Here is a 22,327-nt window from a genome sequence, read left to right on the forward strand (position 1 = left end):
ATCTGGCATGCCCCCCCTTTTCTTCTCTTAGGGAGGGCAGAGGGCACAACTTCGTAGCCGCAACAGTGGGAAAGACCTATAATTTGAGCACCAGAAAGAGCAACTGTCGGTCAAGATACACGATCAGAGCTTCAAGCACAATTCAGCCCTGGTATTTATTATTTATTATTTATTTATTTATTATTTTATTCTATTTCTATTCCGCCCTCCCCACGAACGGGCTCAGGACAGATAACATCATTCGCTTCGCTAATGAGTTAGAGACCGTAGACTTCACCACTATGTTGCCTTGTATATTATCTGTTGCTCGAATATCTTATACTACCTGTACTTCATGTTTATCTAATGTCAGTCCTAGAACTGATTATGTTCTGTTTCAGCAATTCTTCAACTCTGTATTGGATCCTTGCTAAGGAAGGAAATGTCCTTAACACTGTATGGAAATATCCTTGATACTGTGTGGAAATGTTCCCGATACTGATTGTACTAATCTCTCGCTATGTAATCCGCCTTGAGTCTCAGTGAGAAAGGCGGACTATAAATGACATAAATAAATTCAAAAACATAATCACAACCATGTTACATAACCAATAGATACATAAAAACCCTAAAAACAATTAAAATCGAAGTAATTTCACAATAAATAATTACTAATCAAGAGGCGGCCACCTCAGTATAGCTGTTACGTATGACAATGAGACCTGTTCATTGTCAAAGACCAGCCTCTGGAACAGGTGAATTAGCACAGCTAGGAGCATGCATAGAGTGCATTTCCATCACAACTTGCCCTACACCCAAATTTATGCAGAAAAGCATCCAAGCAAGAACAAATGGAAGAGCAGGCTGGCTGTATCAGACGAGTGGAACATGTTGTCCAGCACCCTAACCGGCTGCCTCCAGCAGGCCTACAAGCAAGGTACTGAGATCAAATCCTCCCCCAGCCCTGGGACCCAGAGGTACACTCCCTCTGAGCATGCACAGATGGAGCTCTCCTCTGTTAGTCTTTCTAATCTCCTTTTTAAGCCAACTCAACTCACCATTAAAGCCCGTGGCAGCGAATCCCTTGAGTCAATTCTGTGAATGAAGAAGTACTTTCTTTCAACAGAATGGTCACTCCCATCTAATAGTAAAGTGGGCGGCCAATTGTAGAAGCAGCAAAAGCAGATGACAGAAAGGATTTCTACGTAGTCAGGGGACTCCCACGTACGACCTCTCCCCCAATCTCCAGGAACCAAAATGGGGGGGAGGAAATTAAAAAACACTGAACATGCTTGAGAGGGCACGGAATGGTGAAAGTGGCGGAGAGCCAGTTAAGTGACGGGGAAAAGAGAGAGACGGGGACTCAATAAGCATCCTGTGATAGAAGCTTGGAGGGGAAGACCAAAGGAAGGGGGAATTTCCAAAACCTCTACCGCCCCCCCAAATCCCTGTGATTCTGTATTCACCCTCAGCTTGTCAATAACTAATGATAAATAGCATCCAGCATCAGCAATCAAGGGCAGCTCCTCGCACGCGCGCACGCACGGCCTCACCTCAGCTCCTTTTCCTCTTTCTATTTCTCTTCCTCAATGACCTGTCAGGACAGATGTGACCTTGTCATCTTCCACAAAGGAGGACAGTCGCCAGAGGGGAGCCCTACCTGCCCAGCTTCCCTCCCCACCCTGCGCAACCCTTCACACGAGTACACACACGCCCGTCATTCATCCCCTCTGCTTTCCTCTGATTCCAAGCTTGCAAACCTCAAAGCGAAAGCTGCAAGGCCCTGCTGAATTTCTTTCCTAAATGCACCCTCCCCCCCCCCCAGCCATCACAAGCAGGGTACCAACCCAGAGGCCAGGCGTCCCAAGGAAGCCCCCTTTATCAGTTCCCCAAATCTCATCACCGCATGAGGGGAAAACCCTGGCTGGTAATTCGCAAAGGTTTGGCCTCCGTGCAGGGCTAAGACTGCATCGTGGGGCCCGGCCAACAACCCTTCAACAAGCTTGAATTATATATGATTTCTCCAAAGGTCCAGGAGAAAGAAGCCGGGGAGGAAGGGAAAAGGGATGGAGAGAAAGAGCAAGGAACTCACAAGCCCGGAGCAGAAGCTGAGAAGCATCTTGCGTTATGTAACCGCCGGAGCGACGCATGGTAACCGTCAAGTCCCCGCTGGAAACCCCCCCTTCCTCATATCCCCTCGTCCTTTGGTGGAGGAAGCCAAAGAGGCAGTAAGGCCAGAATCGCAAAGTGCTCAATCCGTCCACTCAGAGACAGCCCCACAAGAGTGGTGGAGGACGGTGCATTCCCATTCCAGACGAGATTCACCGGATCTACAATTCTGCTGCAGGTACCTGATCCACTGGCAGAGGGACAGCCTCTCTCAGCACCCCCCCCACCTTCTGATAGCCACTTCCTCCTCCTCTGGGCTTCAGCCAATGCTCCTTCTCAATGGCAGAGTACAAAATGGGCTTCCAATGTGCACGGCTGGGGGGGTCATTCCCCCCACACACACACACACACAAGCATTCCACTTTTTACAAAAACACAGACTGGTCCGGCGTCAGTTAAAACTTGCTGACCCTCTTAGGATTAGATGTGCAAACACACACACACAGACACACAATGCATTTTGAAAGAAGGGAAACTGGTTTTGATCTGGGGGGGGGGGGAATTATGCAGCAGGTTTACGAATCTAAGAAAAGAGACAGCTTTGGCTGAAAAGAAAAATCCACCCACTCTTCATTCTAAACACAATATATTAAATTTTGCAAGCGTTTTTTTTTTATTTTGCAAATTCCGTTGGACATGTCACGTCTAATGCGCTTTGCCTTCTCTCTCATTTTTGTAACTCCAGTCCTACAGCTTTGCTTATGAATGCTATTTGACTGCATTGTTTTACACTGCCTGATCCGCCTGGATTGTCAGTGAGAAAGGAAATAAAAAGAAGGTTTCCCCACTTTTTTTACCACGAAGGAACATCGGCTGCTGGTATAGGTGGTGGCGACAGGGAGATACATAGAGATCATAGAACAAAGCTGGGGTGAGGGGGGGGGACAAGAATTTGGTAGCTGTGCTCAAATGGGTCCAGCTATTGGGTCCATGCCAACACATGATTGGGCTACATCGTGTGACGTGGGACGTAGCCGGGACTACAACTGTCAAACCAGGATCTGGGACCCCCAGGTTCAAATCCCGACTCTGCCATGGAAGCTTGCTGGGTGACCTTGAGTGAGTCACATACACTAACCTACTTCGCAGGGGTGTTGTGAGGATAAAACGGAAGGGAGGAGAATTGCATAAGCCCATTGGGTAGAAAGGCAGGGTATAAATTAAGTTTAAAAAATTTAAAATCTTTAAGCAACACGGGCAGAGCTAAACCACAGGCTCCAATGTACTTTCCCTTGGGGGTTTTCCCCCAGATTTGGAGTTTTTCCTGCCTCTCTAATCCTACACCGCACACCCGAAACGGTAGCTGTGACTCAGTCTGTCAAGCACATATTTATCTCACCCAGAATGCAAGGAGCTCGCAGCAGCTCACGTAGTTCTGTTTTACCTTCACATCAACCCTGTGAAGTAGGTTGGCTCAGAGACAGAGATCGGCCCCTCAATGCCACCGAGGGTGAGTTTCATGACCGAGTAGCAATGTGGATCTACGTCTCGGCAGTCCTCACCCTACACTCTAACCATTACACCACCCTGACCCAATTGCTGCTGCGTAAAAGCAGAGGAACATTTTGCTTAATGCTTGCCAGTGGAGGGATTGATACCCAGGCAGGAGACAGAGGACCGAGTCCTCTGAATGCCAGAACCTCTTTACAGGTGAAGTCCTGCACGGGCTTTCCATACCAATACACAAAGATGTATGGTGATTCACCTTGATAGGAACTGGATTCTGTTCAGACGAGGTGAAGATGAGCCCTGACCTGGATAGCCCAGGGGAGCCTGATCTCATCAGACCTCAGAAGCTAAGCAGGGTCAGCCTTGGTTAGTAATTGGATGGGAGACCTCCAACAAAGACCAGGATTACAAAGGCAGGCAATGGCAAACCACCTCTGTTAGTCTCTTGCCATGAAAACCCTACCAGGGGTGGCCATAAGTCAGCTATGACTTGAGGGCACTCTCCACCACCACAGGTAAAGATGAACAGATGTAGGTAGTCAGGGACAGATGTGGCACAATCAAGGGTTTGAAACAATTCCGCATGTCAAACCAGCAAACAAATGGGCACCAAACTGTGAGAGTCTCAGCTTTCAATATTTTTTGTTTTTAAAAAATCCACGTTTCTAGCCCTTAAGGCTCAGAGATACCTCTAAACACACATGAGCCATGCCTGAGATAATCTCAGAAATCAGTGCAAGAGCGAGCAAGTATCCCAGGCGGTTACTGTATTATTTAAAACATTTTAACCACATATTCCTAATCAAAGATACTTGGTGTGGGGTTCACAAAAAAATTAAAATGTGATACAACAACAGCAGCCATAACAAGAACAGCAACAACAAAAAGCAGGCAGGCAGGCAGGCAGGCAGGCAGGCAGGCAGGCAGGCAGGCAGGCAGGCAGGCAGGCAAGAACGAACGAACGAACGAACGAACGAAAGAAAGAAAGAAAGAACGAACGAACGAACGAACGAACGAACGAACGAAAGAAAGAAAGAAAGAAAGAAAGAAAGAAAGAAAGAAAGAAAGAAAGAAAGAAAGAAAGAAAGAAAGAAAGAAAGAAAGGTAACAGTAAATACCCAGCAGGATACAAAGTGCTATATCCAGCATAACAAGGAAATTTCCCTTCCATTGAAAATGGCCAGGGCTACCACACTGGTGGGTGGGCAAGGAAAACACACTGTCCCTCCCCTTTCCCCATGTGCCAGAGAGTGTATTGTTTGAACTGTCACAAGTCTGCAAGCAAAGTAAACCCTCAAATTACAGTTTTTGCATTTGCTCTGCTAAACAGTATTCCAAACAGAAATCAACTACAGCTTGGGAGCCTGGTTTGCCGGGCAAGCATAAGCCATCATTTGCCAATTTCAGATGTAATGGCAGACTATGACAAAACCCTGGAAATAAGCGAATTAAGAGCACTGTGCAAGGGGGGGAAGGGAACGGGGATTCCACCAACAAGTCCCAGGATCCTTCCGAGTTCGCTTGCACATGAACAAACCAAGATTTCCCGTTATCTCTGAAACCAAGCCCTAGTGATAGCCCACATCCCTCACGGCTTGACTATCTGAAGCAACATTAAGCAGCTTTTTAAAAAAATGGTTTTAACTTTTCAAGGGCAGCGTTGGTGCTCTCAGGAGCCTGCAGTTAATTTTCAGTTGACGTACCAGTTCCGATAGCTGCCTGCTGCAGTCCGCAGCTACGTGATCTGACCGGAGCAGAGCATTTTTCTTTGGACCTCATGTCTCTGAGCCATTTGGAAATTAAATTCTGACTCTGCCTAATTGGCAGCTAATTTAATTTCTTGCAAACAGACTCAGAAAAATTCTGTCCAAGGACTCGAGAAGCAAAACGCTGAGGAGGCGCGGCACTCTGGTACACGAGGATGCTTTTAGACGCTTCCCAAACATTCAAGATGGGGCCCACTTTGAACTATGATGCTAAAAGGGTCTAGTTCGTAAGTCTGGCAACTCTCATCTTGTCTTGCACCAAACTGATAGCAACATTAATATAACAATCAAGGGAACCAAAAAATCCGCACTTTACTAATCCAGTGGAGAGCGGGTTGAACGGACCCCAAAGTGAGTCACAGTTTTCAGATCGAGATGGGTTTGTTTGTAGCAGTAGAAAAGAGCAAGGAGTCCAGTAGCACCTATAAGACTAACAAAATTTGTGGTAGGATATGAGCTTTCATGAGCCACAGCTCACTTCTGTATCTGAAGAAGTGAGCAGTGACTCACAAAAGCTCATACCCTACCACAAATTTTTGTTAGTCTTAAAGGTGCTACTAGAAAGTTTTTAAACTGTGAAGGTTTCATTGAGCATAGCACTATTTGCAAATGAAAAAAAAATCTAAACATCATTAAAGACGTCTCTTTTGCACTGCAGGAAGAGAACAGCAACAGAACTGCCAAGGAGAAAATATAAGTAATTTCATGCTGTACGCTCTACTGTCACATTGCTAGAACTCATGAGGATATTGTTTGTGGTGATAAGACTCAAAGAATATACACTTCATTCTGCAAGAATAGTGCACGTTTCCTGGTCCAAGACCACTGTTTTTGTAGCAAGGTTATGAATAACCAGAACTGCTGGCATTCAAGTAAATTCCACATTTTGTAGCACTGCTTGAATATATTTTTAAAAAAATGACAGATACATTCAGAAGGCTATTTAAACACCAACAATCACAACAGTGGCCATTTCCACACACGTTGAATAATGCACTTTCAATGCATTTTCGCAATCCTTCGGAAGTGGATTTTTTGTTCCACACATGGAAAATCAGTTTCAAATGTTCACGAAAGAGTATTGAAAGTGGATTATCCAATGTGTGTGGAAGCAGCCCCAGACACCATCTCTTATTGCCCAGTTGGGGTTTCATTTTGCTTGACTTTAGGGAAAGGATTTTTCCTTTTACTGAAGTATCAAAGGAAGGTCCAAGACGTAGACCTCTGAAGGCGCAGGAATTCCTCACTTCTGCTTTTTCTTTCATTTTCAACATTTAAATCGTCCTGACCTCAAGTCTGCCCAATGAAAGGAAAAGGAAGTTACCAAAGGGAATGTGAGTTGGGCTTTAAAAACTAATAAAACTTTATTTCCGCATCGGCTTTCAGGGACTACAGCTGCATTTTCAGAAGCGATGAATGAATCTTTACTACGTAGGCATTTTATGTAGAAGATGTGAAAAAAACAAACAACAGGCTCAGTAACTACAAGGTGAAATATTATGTAAAATTCAAACCTAAATCAAGAAAGACGCAAGTTCAGAAGTTAGCAGCTTAGGTGGGGAAGTCTCACGTTGTGCTAAGAGAGTTAACAACTCTCACAGCTGGCCCACCTCACAGTGTTGTTGTGAGGGCAATATGGAGGAAGAGAACACAGAGTATGCTACCCCGATTGCCATACAGGAAGGGAGGTATCAAAATATACAACGTAAAATAAATTGTGTTTTTTCCCCACTCCTGCTATCATGCACGCTATAAAGGGATCAATCGGCTAGAATGAACAATTTTATAGCGATGTAGCCACTGAGAAACTGACCGGACCCTTGTACGTTTTGGAACCTCTGATGACCACAAAAGGGAACATGACTCGTTCAGTACAAAATTTATTTATCTACTGCCTTACTTTACTTATAGTCCATCTTTCTTACTGAGCATCAAGGCAGATTACAATTTTTTTTAAAAAGTGTAAGACAACCAGACTACAAAGAAAATAATGCAGTAAAAAAACTAAGGTAATACATATAATAAAGAGTACAATAAAATCTAAACCTCTTCCACCGCTGAACTCTCTCAGGGCAATTTTGTTTGTAAAGACAATTTCTAAACAAAGAACCAGTGCGGTGTAGTGGTTAGGAGAGACTCCAGGTTCGAATCCCCGCACTGCCATGGAATTTTGCTGAGTGTGACTTTGGGCCAATCACACCCTCTCAGCCTAACCTCACAGGGCTGTTGTGGGGAGAAAAATAGAGAAAACTGTAAGCAGCTTTAGGTTCCTACAAGTGAGAAAGGCAGAGTATAAATGAAGCAAAATGAGCCAGATCTGTGAGTGCAGTAGAGCATTGTACGCAAATGTGGCTCTCTGACACAGGTATACCACATGTCCACGAGTTCCCCTGTCCGCCTCTCTCTTTCACACTTTACACACTTCACGCTTTCTTTTTCGTTTTCACACTTCGCTGCAGCAAAACTCAGCATCGACACAATGACTGCCCCTCAAAAAGCATAAAGCATCTCTTGGCTTTTGAAAGTTCAAAATTACAAAACTCTACTATTGTGCAATAAATATTCTTTTTTTCCCAAGATCATGTGGATTTCTTCATTCTCTTCTGAACTATTAAAGCATCGTCACTACCGGGGGGGATTTCTGAATGGCTGATCTCAAATGTTTCCATTTTTAGCACAGATCAGTTCCTTCCTTAAAGGAGATCTAGACAGGTCACTCAACGAGTCGGCCTCCACAGCAAGTACCACATAGAGCAGAACCACAAGTGACAAAAGGCACAGATTGGACACTTGTCAGCTTCCCTCAAGTTTTGATGGGAAATGTAGGCATCTTGGTTTTGCAGCTTCTTCGCTCTCTGTCAATTGTCACTTGTCCAACATTCCACCAAGCTGCCTACATTTCCCATCAAAACTTGAGGGAAGCCGACAAGTGTCCAATCTGTGCCTTTTGTCACTTGTGGTTCTGCTCGTAGATGACAGCCGCCAAAAAGCTCGGCTTAGAGAAATTACAGGAACCCCCGTGGGCCTTCTCGACTGGTTCACACTGGATGGGCATGTTATGGAGGGCCTCTTCCCCCTTTTTCTGCTACCTTGCTTAAGTTCCCTTGGGACAATATGCATGGAGTTCCTAAAGATGCGTGAGCGCAAGGAAGATGCATCTTGCTAACAGCCACCTAGTCTAAAAGATCTGGATGAGAAGACTTCAGAAACTATCATTCAGCTGAGCTTTATGGTGCTCCTGAGAACCAGCTTAGTACAGTAGTCACGAAACCTCAGCCTAACCTATCATTATTGTTCTTCTTGTTGTTGATTTATAGTCCGCCTTTCTCACCGAGATCCAAGGCAGATTACATACTGCAAGTGACTACGATATAATCAATAACTAGCGCAATCATAAGAAAAGTACAATATGAGCAATCGTAGGGACATTCAATGAAAACAGATACGATAGGGTACAGTAGCCGCAATTTTTAAAGCTATCATAAAGCTGAACAGGGCTGTTGGGAAAATAAAATGGAGGAGAGGAGAACAGCGTTGCAAGCCTTTTTAGGTCCCCATGGGGAAGAAAAGCAGGGTATCAGCAGGGCTTTTTTTCTGGGAAAAGAGGTGGTGGAACTCAGTGGGTTGCCCTCAGAGAAAATGGTCACATGGCTGGTGGCCCCGCCCCCTGATCTCCAGACAGAGGGGAGTTTAGATGGCCCTCCGCGCCGCTTGGCAGCGCGGAGGGCCATCTAACCTCCCCTCTGTCTGGAGATCAGGGGGCGGGGCCACCAGCCATGTGACCATTTTCAAGAGGTTCCGGAACTCCGTTCCACCGCATTCCAGCTGAAAAAAAGCCCTGGGTATAAGTAAATAAATGAATATAGATTCACCCTTCCTTGCTGTATGGCTTGAGTCCTGAGATGCTCATGAAAAAGGCAGGCATGTTTAAAATAAAAGAAATAACTATAACTAAAAATTTCATAGAAAAGGTTTTAAAACCTAATTCTTTAAAAAAAAGCAAGGGCCAATCATGGGTTTTATCTACTTTTGACATTAACGCATCTCCCAAATATTCAACGCACACTGATAAGTCTCGGGGTTCATTTCCAAGCTTACAGGAAAGGCCCAAAAAAACACCTGCTATGATTCTCCTATGCTATCACACCACACCTTAGAGGCTGAGATCTAAAGGCTACCCAGGTAATTCAACAGCTGAGAAGAGATTGGAAGGGAAAGGAAGCGTCTCCCATCTCCAGGATCCTCCTCTCTGGGCCTGAAAAACCTACTTCGTAACACTGTCCAGTAAAGGTCTTGCCTTCCATAGGAAGCTCAAAGGAGCAAAAATACAAATGCTAACAATAAACAGAAGACTCTAAAATAAGCTGCCTTATACTGCATCAGCTCCTTTGTCCATCAAGGTCAGTACTGTCTATTCGGACCGTCCACGGCGCTCCAGGGTCTCAGACAGAAGTCCTCCACATCACCTGTCACGTCCTTTTAGCCGGAGTTCCTGGAGATTAACCCTGGGAGCTTCGGCATGCCAAGCCAATGCTCTATCTCTGAGCCACAGACTCTTCAGTGAACACAGCCAGACAATGCATTTTAGAATATACATATGCAGGGGCCCACAAATTTGGCCTTGGTTTAGAAGCTATCTTTTATTTTAAAAACAATTCCCCCCCCCTACATCCTTGGCAAATTCAAAAGGCCTAGGAGGAGGTGCTGCCTGGGTAAGCCTGATCTCGTCAGATCTTGGAAGTTAAGCAGGGTCAGCCTTGGTTAGCCCTCCCCATTAGAGGCATCCAACATCTAGCCCTTTTTAAGTGATAGTAGGCGATAGATCGATGACCTCCTATTGGCTGAATGCTCCTATTTTATATTTTTAAAAAATATTTATATTGGACTGTTTGTTATTATCATTTTAAATTATTTTAAAGTGTAAATTATATTGTAATGTTTTATTTGTGTGTAATCCACCCTGAGCCTGCCTGTGCGAGGAGGGCGGAATAAAAATCGAAAACAAATAAAAAATAAATAAAATTAGTAATTGGATAGGAGATTTCCAAAGAAGACCAGGGTTGCAGAGGCAGGCAATGGCACACCTCCTCTGCTAGTCTCGTGCCATGAAGACCCCCAGCAGAGTGTGCATAAGTCAGCTATGACTTGAGGGCATGCTTCACCACCGCCAGGAGACGCTAGATCTTGTTTCACTTTGTGCGGCACCTCACCGAAGCTGCAAGAGAGAACGCTGCTTTTGCAGAATATTTTAAACGTCATGCAAAAATAAAGGAGAGCCTAGCCCTTCCTCCACTCCCCCCCCCCACACACACACTCATGTGCCACTTTACGTGGGATGCCTACAGAAAGCCAAAAGCGCCGCACTCTCTCTTGAATGCCGTCTACCTTCTGCCAAAGGAAATCAGGGCCCCTCCCTTCTCCCAAATTCTTGGCAATTCTCAAGAAAAAGAAAAATCAAGGAAGAGATGCTCGCTCATCAGCAATGGGATTTGGGGAGGCTTGATTCAGCCAGCCCGATTTCAAGCAAGCCAAACAAAGCATCCGAGGCCGAGACCAAAGTGCCCACCTCAAAAGCCCCCCTTGTTCTGTCCAATTAGCGCTCACCTAACACAACAAAAGCCCTGCCAAAAACACACACCTCAATTCACAAAACAAGGTGTGGTTATTTGCCCGGCTTTATGCCAAGCCTTCATGTTCCCAAGAGGCCTGAATCAGATGACTGCCCTTGCCATTTGAGCATATCTTTAAACATGAGGGGCTGTTTCACATGCAAAAGCAGGAAACACACCTGTGACAGACAGCATGTAAATGCTCGGAAGGCTTAAGCAGCTAAGCACACCGTCTTGCTCATGCAAATCAAGGTTACAAAAGCATTCGCTCACAGTGCGCTGGGCCATTCAGGCACCTGCCAGACTTGCTGGGGGAGGAGGGAGGGTGGCCAAGTGGGATGACAGCATACAGAGCTGTCACAATGCTGCCACACTTCCTCCACAGTGGCACTAGGGCAGCTACTACACTCCTGGGGGAAGCAGATACAGAAATGCAAGCACACACAAGCGCCACAGCACTGCGCTGTGACTTAAGTCAGCAAAGCCCATAGTGCTGCGCTATGACGGATGTGCGCTATGATGGACGGCCACTCTCTCTTGAAGAGAGTCACACCAGCACAGCAGCCACTACACCGTGTTTCTGCTGTAGAAACAAGGCACAGAGCTAGAGAGTCAGCCACTACACCGTTTTTCTGCAGTAAAAACAAGGCACGGCGCTATGGTGGCAACCACTACACCGTGTTTCTGCAGTAAAAACAAGGCACGGCGCTATGGTGGTAACCACTACGTGTTTCTGCTGTAGAAACAAGGCACGGCGCTATGGTGGCAACCACTACACCGTGTTTCTGCTGTAAAAACAAGGCATGGCACTATGGTGGCAACCACTACACTGTTTCTGCTGCAGAAACAAGGCACGGCGCTATGGTGGCAACCACTACACCGTGTTTCTGCTGTAGAAACAAGGCACAGTGCTAGGGCAGAAGCCACTATGCCTCGTTTCTGCAGAAGAAACAAGGCACGGCTGCCTTGGCGACTATTACGTGCAGCGTTCAGAGGCTGTTGGTGACGCACTCGAGGTCCCAGCCAAAATAATATGGAAATGTCACCTGTAAATGTTAACAGGCATGAGGAGAAGAGAACATGCTACACCGCCTCTGAAGCTTCCGTCCTGGTTGCTAGCGTTATTTGTGAGTTCAATTGAATATGCCGCTTCCGACCTTTCGAGCGCACTGTTCTTTAAAATCATGTATTTTATCTTCCTTTTAAAATGGTAAGAACAGAGCAAGGGACAAAACCAAACTGAGATTAAAGGGTTAACCTCTTCCCTCTCCCTTCCCCACCCCAGGGCCCTTGATGCAAACTGAGGCAGCACAAGTCTGTTGGCTGCACACAAACAGGTAGCCCACGCCATTTTGCCACTGCCTTGAGGCCAAGAAATAGCTGCCCCAGACAAGGAAGGAAGTGGCATATTATAAAGCTGTCCTGTATCATATCAGCCAGTCCACATTCATACAGTTTATTAATTCCTGCATAAGCTTTGGAAAATGTGGGTGGATTATTATCCCGGGGCTGTTAGCCCCCAAAGGGGAACATTAAACCTGGTTCCGTACAGGTTAAACTAAGTTTCAGTTATGCGCTCTGGCCAAAACAATTAGCTTGCCCCATGCCGGGAATGCAGTATAATTTAAGCAGGCTGCTAGCAATATAAACAGTATGATGTCGCCTCCTGCAACTCAGGGCCAAGCTACAAGTGACGAATGACACTTGAACGGCAAGTGGATTGAGAGGAGCGCAAATGAACAGGGAGAAATACACTTGCCGTTCAAGTGTCATTTGTCACTTGTAGCTTGGCCCTCAGCAAGACGCTTCCCACCAGTGGTGTAAAAACCCAGTGCTGCCAAGTGCAAAGCGATCGAGTCCCATTTTAACTTCAACTCAGCTGTTGCCGAGATGCTGACAAGCCTGTTTGAATGGGCTACCAGCGACATGCTTTATTAAGCCTTTGATAACCTCATGAGTCAATTGTCACAGCAAAAGCGAAGGAAAGCATGATTGAATTAGATGCAATTAAATCTGGGGGGAGAAAGAGAAAGGTAAGCACAGGTGGCCTTAGCTAGACAAGGTCGCAAATATTATTCCAGATCAGCCTTCCCTGGTCTTCTAATGGACCCTAAAAAGCTGCTTTGCCCAAGATGGAATCTCAGACGACAATAACCAGTTCTGTAATCTTTTTTTTCTTCCTAAGAGGGAACCTCTTTCCCCTTTTTAATTTCTTTATTTAAATGGTAAACAGTAAACATAAAAGGTAAAAACAAAAAAAAACAATACACCTAAAAGATAAAAAACACAACATTCTAATGACACACTAACAATACAGATAGACATACAATAATGAACTAGACAAATAACTAATAATAATAAAGGAAAATACAGTTTAAAAAGATAGGAAAAGACAAAAACTAAACTACAATTTGAGTTCCGATTTTCTCCGCAACAAATATATATAGTTTTCAAAGTCTCACTTGTTCTGTGTTAAACATTAGAGCCCTCTTTTTTCTATTGTTGTTTCTTAATCCATAAATCCAGATATCATCAAGTCATTATTACCTATTTCATGTAAAAAGTCTATAAACAGTTTCCATTCAGCCACAAATGTAGCTAATGTCTTTTCTCTAATCAGTGAAGTAAGTTTTGCCATTGACGCAAACTCCAAAACTTTAATCCTCCATTCCTCCATTGTAGGCAATGTTGGAGTTTTCCATTTTGGTGCCAGTTCTGTTATCCAAGAAGATGCAACGTCAGAACAAATAGCACAAATTAAATAAACACAGTGAGCAAACCCAGCTCTGTCAAAGAATACAAACATTGCTACGTCCTTACCGTACATCAGATTTCTGCAAATCCAATCTATGATTGTCTGCTGAGAAAACAGAGAGGTTGAATTGACTGGTGCTGTTCTCTCTTAACCGCCAGGAAGCCATTTGTTAAGTCAGCAACTAAAGATTGGATCTCCGTGCTGACCCACAAAGAGGAAAACTACAGATTTAGACAAGGACCAGACAGACAGAACCGCCCACAAATGAGCAAAGAACTCTCAGTTCTCCCTTTGTAAAACCACGTGGTCTTACATCGGCTTCCTCTCCTTCAAGGCCTTCTCTGTGTTTGCCCCCTTCTCATAGAACCAGCTTTCCAGAACATACAAGGATGGCTTCCTTTATTTTGGTCCAGTTTCAGAAGTTGTACAAAGCTGAAGTTCTTAAATAGGCTTCTTAGTTACGGTTTTAAGGGAAGCTTTGCTTTCTATGGATGTCTTGCATGGATTTTTGTCTGATTTATTTATTTTACTTTTTGTATGCATCCTTGGGTCCGCATGGAAAAAAGTGGAATGGAAATATTTTCTTCATATGTTTATTCTGTAATGTCTATTTGGTCTTTTTTTTAATCCCACCGTTCTTCTGCATTGTTCTCCCCAATCCTAAAACCTAGGTGAGGACGACAGAAGATAACTCAGCCAAGGTCACCCATTAAGCCCCATGGCAGAGTGCAGAATCTGAATTCAAGTCTACAAATAACTAGTGAGATCTTGTGAGAGATGAAAAATTTCCTGAAATTTTGAAGCTATGAGGGAATGGCCATTTTCTTTCCAAAAAAACAGAACTAGGGGTTGGGGGTGAGATTCATTCATTATTTGCTTTTTGGTTGTTGTGGGTTTTCCGGGCTGTATTGCCGTGGTCTTGGCATTGTAGTTCCTGACGTTTCGCCAGCAGCTGTGGCTGGCATCTTCAGAAGATGCCAGCCACAGCTGCTGGCGAAACGTCAGGAACTACAATGCCAAGACCACGGCAATACAGCCCGGAAAACCCACAACAACCATCGTTCTCCGGCCGTGAAAGCCTTCGACAATACTATTTGCTTTTTTATCATTTATTTCACTGATTTAACAACATAAAATTTATAGATTTGTTAGCAGATTGTACTATTTGTGATATTTATATAATTTAGAAGTATGAACATTTTTCTTTTCTGCAAACAAAACTGTGAAGACTGCCAACAGTAAAGATAAAGAGAGCTGCAAACCGCTGAGGCCAATGCAGCTCTAGCAGATGTATCTTCGTTTTTGCTATCTGAGGGCCAAGCTACACATGACGAATGACACTTGAACGGCAAGTGGATTGAGTGGAGGGCAAGTGAACAGGGAGAAATACACTTGCCATTCAAGTGTCATTCTTCATGTGTAGCTTGGCCCTGAGGGGCAGGAAAACATAAAGACTGAAAACAGAAAACAAATTGTATAGCAAACAAAATAAAGTGTGCTAGTTGGACAAGATTACCGTTAGCAATATATTTGATTATCAAGTTTCTTGGTGAATTCAATGTTTACGTATTCTCATCATACACATCTCGACATATTAATTGTGGACTAAATTAGTCACATTTAAACAGTAAATATGTGTCTGTGTGTGTAAAGTGCTTTCCAGTCACACCCAAGCAAGGAGGCTTTCAAAGCAAGCGAGAAGCAGACGTGGTTTCCTATTGCCTTCCTCTGCAGGGCCTTCTTTGGAGGTCTCCCATCCCAGTATGGACCCTGCTTAGCTTCCGAGATCTGACGAAATCAGGCTATACCATGCCACCTTCTCTCCCAACAATAAATATATGCTTGAAAACGTTGCATATACCTACAGTATACACAGACATTCTCTAATGTTATAGATTAACTTGCAGAAAAATCTTCACTTAGATCATTTGGAACAGGTTTTTTTGTGTGCGGAACAAAAAATCCACCTCAAACGATTGATAAAGTGCATTGAAAGTGCATTATCCAACGTGTGCAGAACCAGCCTATAGGATCTGGGAGAACCAGGTTCGAATCCCCACCCTGGCAAGGAAGTTTGCTGATGAACTTGGGCCACCCACTCTCAGCGCAACCTACCTCACAGGGTTGTTACGAGGATAAAATGGAAGCAGGGGGAAAGATATTTTCGGTCCATATAGGGGAGAAAGACAGGGTATAAATGAAGTAAATAAATAATTCTGAGAAAAACCTTGTCTTAAAAAGCATTTTGCTATGCAAAAAGCGAAAATATTTCACATTGCTGTTTTTCAGCGCTACCCAAAATTTCTAATAAAGCTGGAAGAAGTCCTCCGGAAAAAAAACATTTTCTCCAGATCTTCACACATCTAGGAAGTCTGGCGTTCTAACCCCTTTTCCACATGTGATAAAATTTTCATAGAGCTGCACAGTAGCCTACGAACGACGTCAAAAAGCCTACCTGAAAATGACTTGCGTACTTAAGAACTGTCGTTTCAAGGGAATAATCCTAGGACAGCTTCCAAAGCAATTGAATAAAGGAATCCCTTGTAAGCAACAAGAAGCTCCAACAGAGGCCCATAATTTTATAAGCAAATCATACCCCTAAAGCAACATGACAGGGACTGGTACCTAGCCAGGTGAGCTGGGAGCAAAAAAACTTGAATGAGTGATTTACATGGAGAAGACATTTTCCTCTTGCATCCTTCACGACAAAAATGTGAACTGTGAATCTGAAAATACAAGACCACTCAACAAGACTCTAAACTCTTCCAAGCCATTTCCTGTTAACCAATTGCTTGCCACATCACACTGAAGCACTGGGGAAAGTCTGGTCGAATGCCGTGCGGTGACCAAGGGCTTCCGCATTTTTGGATTGAGCACATTTATTACAAATTACATTTATGTCATTTCCAGGACCTCGGTCCTATCACTGATATTTAAATGAAAACACATATGAGCTCCACAATCTTATGCATGAGCATGGACAGTAGCCAAGAAAGCTTGTTTCCATCCAGGAAACGAATAAATGGCTTATAGCGCAATCCTAAACAGACTTACACCATTCTGTGCCCTTAGGAGGGTGTAACTTTAGGATTGCACAGTTAATCTGAAACCAGCACTCCAGTGTTTCCCTTCCTCTACCTGAGCTCAATTTGAATGAGGAAAGATAAGCCTTTAGCAAACATGCTTAACGAGGGAACGGTGCACCGAGAACTAAGCACATGCTGTAGGGCAGGCTTCAGATCGGATAAGCGTGGTGTTTACCTGACTTCTTTCTTTTTGCAAGACAACTTCCGTCTGCAAAGGCACCAGGAGCCACCAAGCTGTGCTCTAATATAGGCCACAAACCTTCTTGGCCAACCAATACCACGTTCCGCTTCAGCCTTTCAAAATCATCTTCTGAACTGGCCACTTGAATGCACAGATGTGTTCTTCGCCCTCCTTGAAACACAAACAGTGAACTGGCTAGCCCTGCAATGGACCCTTGATGAGGTAAAGCAGCCTGCAAATGTTCAGAGGGGAAGAATAGTGTAGTGGGTAGAGCGCCAGACAGTTTGTCGGCCAAACCGTCACAGCAACTATCTGAGCAGCACACATAGTGTTGTGTTATTATAGAGAGTCTTCATAAAAAAGGTATTATGCAGCTTTTGCTTGGGATGCACATGGCTGTCAACGTCTTTTGTAAACAAACTTGACCTTGGGATTTGCATGGAGGGTTACCACCACTGCAATGCCCTTCCTCAGGGTGTAACGTTCACCTTCCATATGAGGAAACACTATTTGGGCATTTCCAGTAAAGAAAAAAAAATAAGATCACTAAAGGGGAATATGACAGTGGTTTATAGGATTACGAACGGTATAGAGAAACACAGACAGATTTTTCCTCTCCATCCCATGAGCCACTCTGGCACAGTGGTTTGCGTGGAGAGCCAAGTTCAAATCCTCTTCAGCAACGAGCTTCAGTGGGCAACCACGGGCCAACCATTCTCTCCCTCTCTTCCAAATTGACCTCACAGGGCCGTCGCAAACATGAAAACCGGAGAAAGAATGGGACGTTTAAAAACCTGATTGACAGGGGAAGTCTTATACCTCTGATGGCTGCTTATGGTTTGTTTGGAGATGCTGGTGGTTATAAAAGGTGGGCTGGTCAGAGCAGCTTTGCTACATCGCTAGGTGTGTCCCCCGACTGCCGTGTGGCAGGGGAGTACGCAGCCCCCCCCCCATACTTGTGATAGCTCACTTTGCCAACAGCTCTCATCGTTGGCAACGAGTGACACTAGAGCAGAACTGAAAAGGTACATCACCACCAACACAGAGTGGCATTCTCGGCTTCTCGGAATATTTACCCATCAGAGAATCAGGAGTCTGCAGGTCAGTCGAACAGACTCTTTTCCCTTCGGACCCTCTCCACCCAGGGGCCTGCTCCAGGTGACGGCTCCTCGACTTTGGAATTTTCTTATGCTGGAACCAAATCCGGCTCTTCTTTAAGATGCCAAAAATTTGTGTATGGTGCAGTGTTTAGAACACAGGGCTGAGCTTCTGGAAGACGCAGGTCCAAATCCGTGCTCTGCCGTGGAAGCTCGCTGGGTGACCTTGGAGGCAGTCACTCTTTCTCAACCTAGCCTACCTCATGGGGTGTTGTTGTGTGCATAAAATCCAGGAGGGGTGTTGTAAGCTATTTTGGGTTCCCCAACTGGGGAGAAAATCAGGGTATCAATATCCATCTATCGGTGCCCGTTCCAGCCACCAGGGCATCTGCCATTGCTTTGATACCTCCAGACGGAACTACCAAAGATGTTTTTAATTCCCGATTTGCCCCTTTGGTTCAGACTTCGAAACAAAGCCTCGATTCCTTCCCCGGCCAAAAAAATAAATAAATGTATATACATGAAAAGAACCGCTCTCTTCATTCCGCAGGGAACAGCTGTTCTTCTGAGAGCTCCTCTGAGTCCAGATTCAGACACAGAGAGAGTTCACACAGGCCCCAAACAAGTGATGGTTTTAATCAGCCTGCTGCCAGCCCTTTAAACGAGCACAGCTCGCAATAAACACCACGTCCCTGAGCTTTTTCTAAATCTTTCATCCCATCAAACAGCTACCCACGGCTTCCCAGTTGTAGCAAACCTTGCTGCCTTCCTCCCAACAGGGTGGCGCGCGCCAACGGCGGCTATTCAGCAGCCAAAGGCAATACAACAGATCGGCCGCCCGCCTGCCCAGCAGCCAGTTTGCTTCCATATGACTCACTGATTGTGGCGAGGGGAGAAAAGCAGAGATCCCGACCCGCAGGCATCAATAGCTTTGTTGTATCCCAGCCTTGTGAATCTGGAAGGGCCCGGGTGTAAGAGCACCTGTAGCACCACTGTTGGCTTTGCAGCAAAAAAAAAAAAAAAAAGATTTTATATACACATTTATTTTAAAGCATGGAAGGTGATAGTATACCGGCCGTAGAAAGGTAGTGTGTTTTTTCCAACCTGCTTGTTATTATGGGATCTCTTGAGACAACAGGCCCTCGTCCCAATCTGACCCAGGAGGATCCACAAGCGCATGGGTCAGGGAGGGTGCGCACTACACATATGACCTCATGCGTTTGATACACAGGGCTGGAAGACGTGGGCCACAGTGGCAACAGAGGTCTCCTTCCCCCACCTCCGCCCCCGGCCTAATTTGCGGCTTTGTTTACCTCCTTTAAAGAAAATCAATTAACCCAATCGAGTTACCCGGAATTGCCTGAGAGGAAGAAATGCTTCAGGGATTCATAAAATAATAATAAAAACCCACGGACAGCTTTGCCACAATGCATCACACCGGGCAAGAGTGATTCTTGTCGACACACAACAGGAAGGAAGGCAAGCCCCCCCCCCCCACTTTCGAGTCCCATCACAACATTCTGCCCAGCCCGCCCTTCTCCAGGCTATAGAGACAGGTAATAAAAAAAAATAACATCTCTTCTATTTGAACACACTGATGTACCACCAAGGCAACCCAATGGGGATCAGAAGGCAGCTGTGGACACCCAAAATGATGAAGCAAATACATCTTAATTCTCACACACACCCAGAAACGCCACTGATTTTTCTCTCTGGACACCAACACGGAAGAAAAGGACAGACAAGAAATGACAGGCCTAGTCAAAGCGGGAGGGAACTTCGGTATCCCAGAGCGCAAAAGCAAAAGCCTTCTTTCGTTTCAGTTTGGAGGAGGGGACCAGAAGAGCTCAGGGCGAGGGAACATCTGTGCCCTCCCACCCCCGGGGACTCCTGGGAAGCCACCCACAGCACTCTGCCACTGAAGGGAGCTTTGACTCTGGAAAGCTCACACCCTAAAAGCTTGTTGGTCTCAAAGGTGCCAAGGAACCCAAATCCTGCTGTTCTACTGCGGACCAACATGGTTATCCATCTAAAAGTGTCCGCTTTTGATGGGTGTGACGTGCCCCTCTCCTCCCCAGCGGATCCTCTCCTCCCTGGGGACTAGCCCCTTAAATGGATTTTCTTATCTGAAGAGGGGAGCTTTGACTCTCAAAAGCTCACACCCTAGAAATCGAGTTGGTCTTTAAAGGCCCTCTTGGACCCGAATCTTGCTCTCTTAAGTGGACTCCCCTCAACCAGGTCTTGAAATAAACCCTCCAAGCATCTTCCAGATCAGTGCAATTATGGAGTGGCGGTCGTCAAGCAAGCACCTCTGGGATCCTGGCATTGTGCATGGGGGGGGGGGGGGTAGATCTCTGCCACTCACCTCTCTCTCCTCCCTGCCTCCGCTTCCCAAGCCGGGGTGGGTGCGATTCTTTGAAGAACTGGATCCTCTCGGGTGACCGGGGGGGGGGGGTCTTCAGGCAACTGCCGTGTATTCCATGCGCTGGAGGGAAGGCGAGGGGGGGCGAGGATGGAGGAAGCTGCGAGGGCCGGGGAGAGGTCCCCGGGGGTGGGATCAGGCAGGGGGATCGGGGGAGGTAAGGAGAGGTTGGAGAGGGGGGCAGGGGGAGGGGCGCGCGGGCGGGAGGGGGAGCGGCAACAATGTATCCGCGGACGTTCCAATTTCGAACGCTGCCGGCTGCCTTTGGAACGTTGGCGCGGCGAGCGTTCCAAGCGTGGCGCGGCGCGCGGGCGGGGGTGGGCTCGGCGGGGTGGCTTGGGAGGGGGTCCTCCGGGCGATCCTTGGCGGGGGCGGCGCGCTCTCTCCCCCCGGCCCCGCCGCTCCCTCTTCCACCCTCCGCCGCAGGGAGCTCGCAGGGCCTGGTGGCAGAAGGGAAGCGACGCCCGGACCAGTCCGCCTGCAGCAGCGCGCCTGCGCCGCCCTGCCTTTCCACCCTCCCCTCCCTTCCTTTTCCATTCCCTCCCCGAGTCGGACCGAAAGGAGGCGGCGGCGCCACCTCCTGGCCGTCGCCCCCTTGCCTGAGACAGGGAAGCTCGGACGGAGGGCCCCGCTCGCCCCCCTCGACTGATTTCCAGCGGGGATTCTCTAGTAGCCTCTTAAACTTTTTTTAAAAAAAATATTTTTATTCAATTCAAAAACAATCATACAAGATATGCAAGGTATATAATATGTTTACATTATTGTGTTACATTTGTTAACTATGTCTATTGTATAAACCAATAACAATAAGTATTCAGTGAATATCAGTAATAAACATTCAGCAAGTAAAATAAATGTGTGACGTAGCTTACTTTTATCTCTTTGGCGCATCTTAAACTTGAGCGCATTTTTCTTGTTTTAAATCCCGTCTCTTCCGCCATAAGAAAACAGGATTCCAGGGTCACGTTATTTTATTATTTATTTATTTATTTATTTATTTATTTGTAGTCCGCCTTTCCTCCCTGAAACTCAAGGCGGATTACAGTGTGAGACCAGTACAGTCAATTTCAAGGACATTTCCTCAAACAATGCCATAGGGTAAATAAACACAAGTTTACAAAGGCATAGCCTTAGTAAGAATCCAATAAAGGCTGATTCCGCACACGTTGGATAATGCACTTTCAATGCACTTTATCAATCGTTTGAGGTGGATTATTTGTTCCGCACACAAAAAAAACCATTCCAAATTATCTATAAAGAGGATTGGAAGTGCATTATCCAGCATGTGCGGAATCACTCAGAGGCGGGTGAAGTTATTTATTTACAGTCCACCTTTCCTCGCTGAGACTCAAGGCGGATTACGCAGGGTGAGTCAGTACGGTCCATTTCAAGGACATTTCAATCAACTGTGTAATAAGGCCTTTAAAAGCAAGTTTGCAAAGATTTTTGCTGCTGTGGTGCATGGCTCTTCCTCTGTACTTTGCTGCTCAAACCACATCTGGGTCTGCAATGGTTTGTTTATGTTTTTATTTACTATGTTTATGCCCTCGCCTGTCTCCCCAGTGGGGACCCAAGGTGGCTTACGTCATTCTCCTCTCCTCCGTTTTATCCTGACAACAACCCTCTGAGGTAGGTTAGGCTGAGAGTATGTGGCTGGCCCAGGATCACCCAGCAAGCTTCATGGCAGAGTGGGGGTTTCGAACCTAGCTCTTCCAGATCTCAGTCTGACTCTCTACCCACTGCACAACACTGCTAGTTGTTCTGACCCTAAGTGGGGTTCCATTTGATCGAATGCTCTCCTAAAATGACGGGGT

At 45.7% G+C, this 22,327-nt stretch overlaps 1 protein-coding gene across 2 annotated transcripts in view; it reads right to left on the reverse strand.

Annotated features, from left to right (window-relative positions):
* The window catches only part of CSK (C-terminal Src kinase), a 69,330-nt gene extending 48,360 nt beyond the window's left edge, over nt 1–20,970 (reverse strand). Inside the window, exon 1 of one of the 2 annotated variants that reach the window (XM_055002906.1) lies at nt 20,457–20,970. The gene's annotated coding sequence lies outside the window, so the exon portion shown is untranslated. Of the gene's footprint in view, nt 1–18,968; nt 19,015–20,456 lie in introns of those variants that run through there. The other variant, XM_055002908.1, reaches the window with a different exon arrangement.
* Between the last annotated feature and the right edge of the window lie 1,357 nt (nt 20,971–22,327).

Source organism: Eublepharis macularius, chromosome 18 (genome assembly GCF_028583425.1).
Source record: "Eublepharis macularius isolate TG4126 chromosome 18, MPM_Emac_v1.0, whole genome shotgun sequence".
NCBI lineage: Eukaryota > Metazoa > Chordata > Lepidosauria > Squamata > Eublepharidae > Eublepharis > Eublepharis macularius.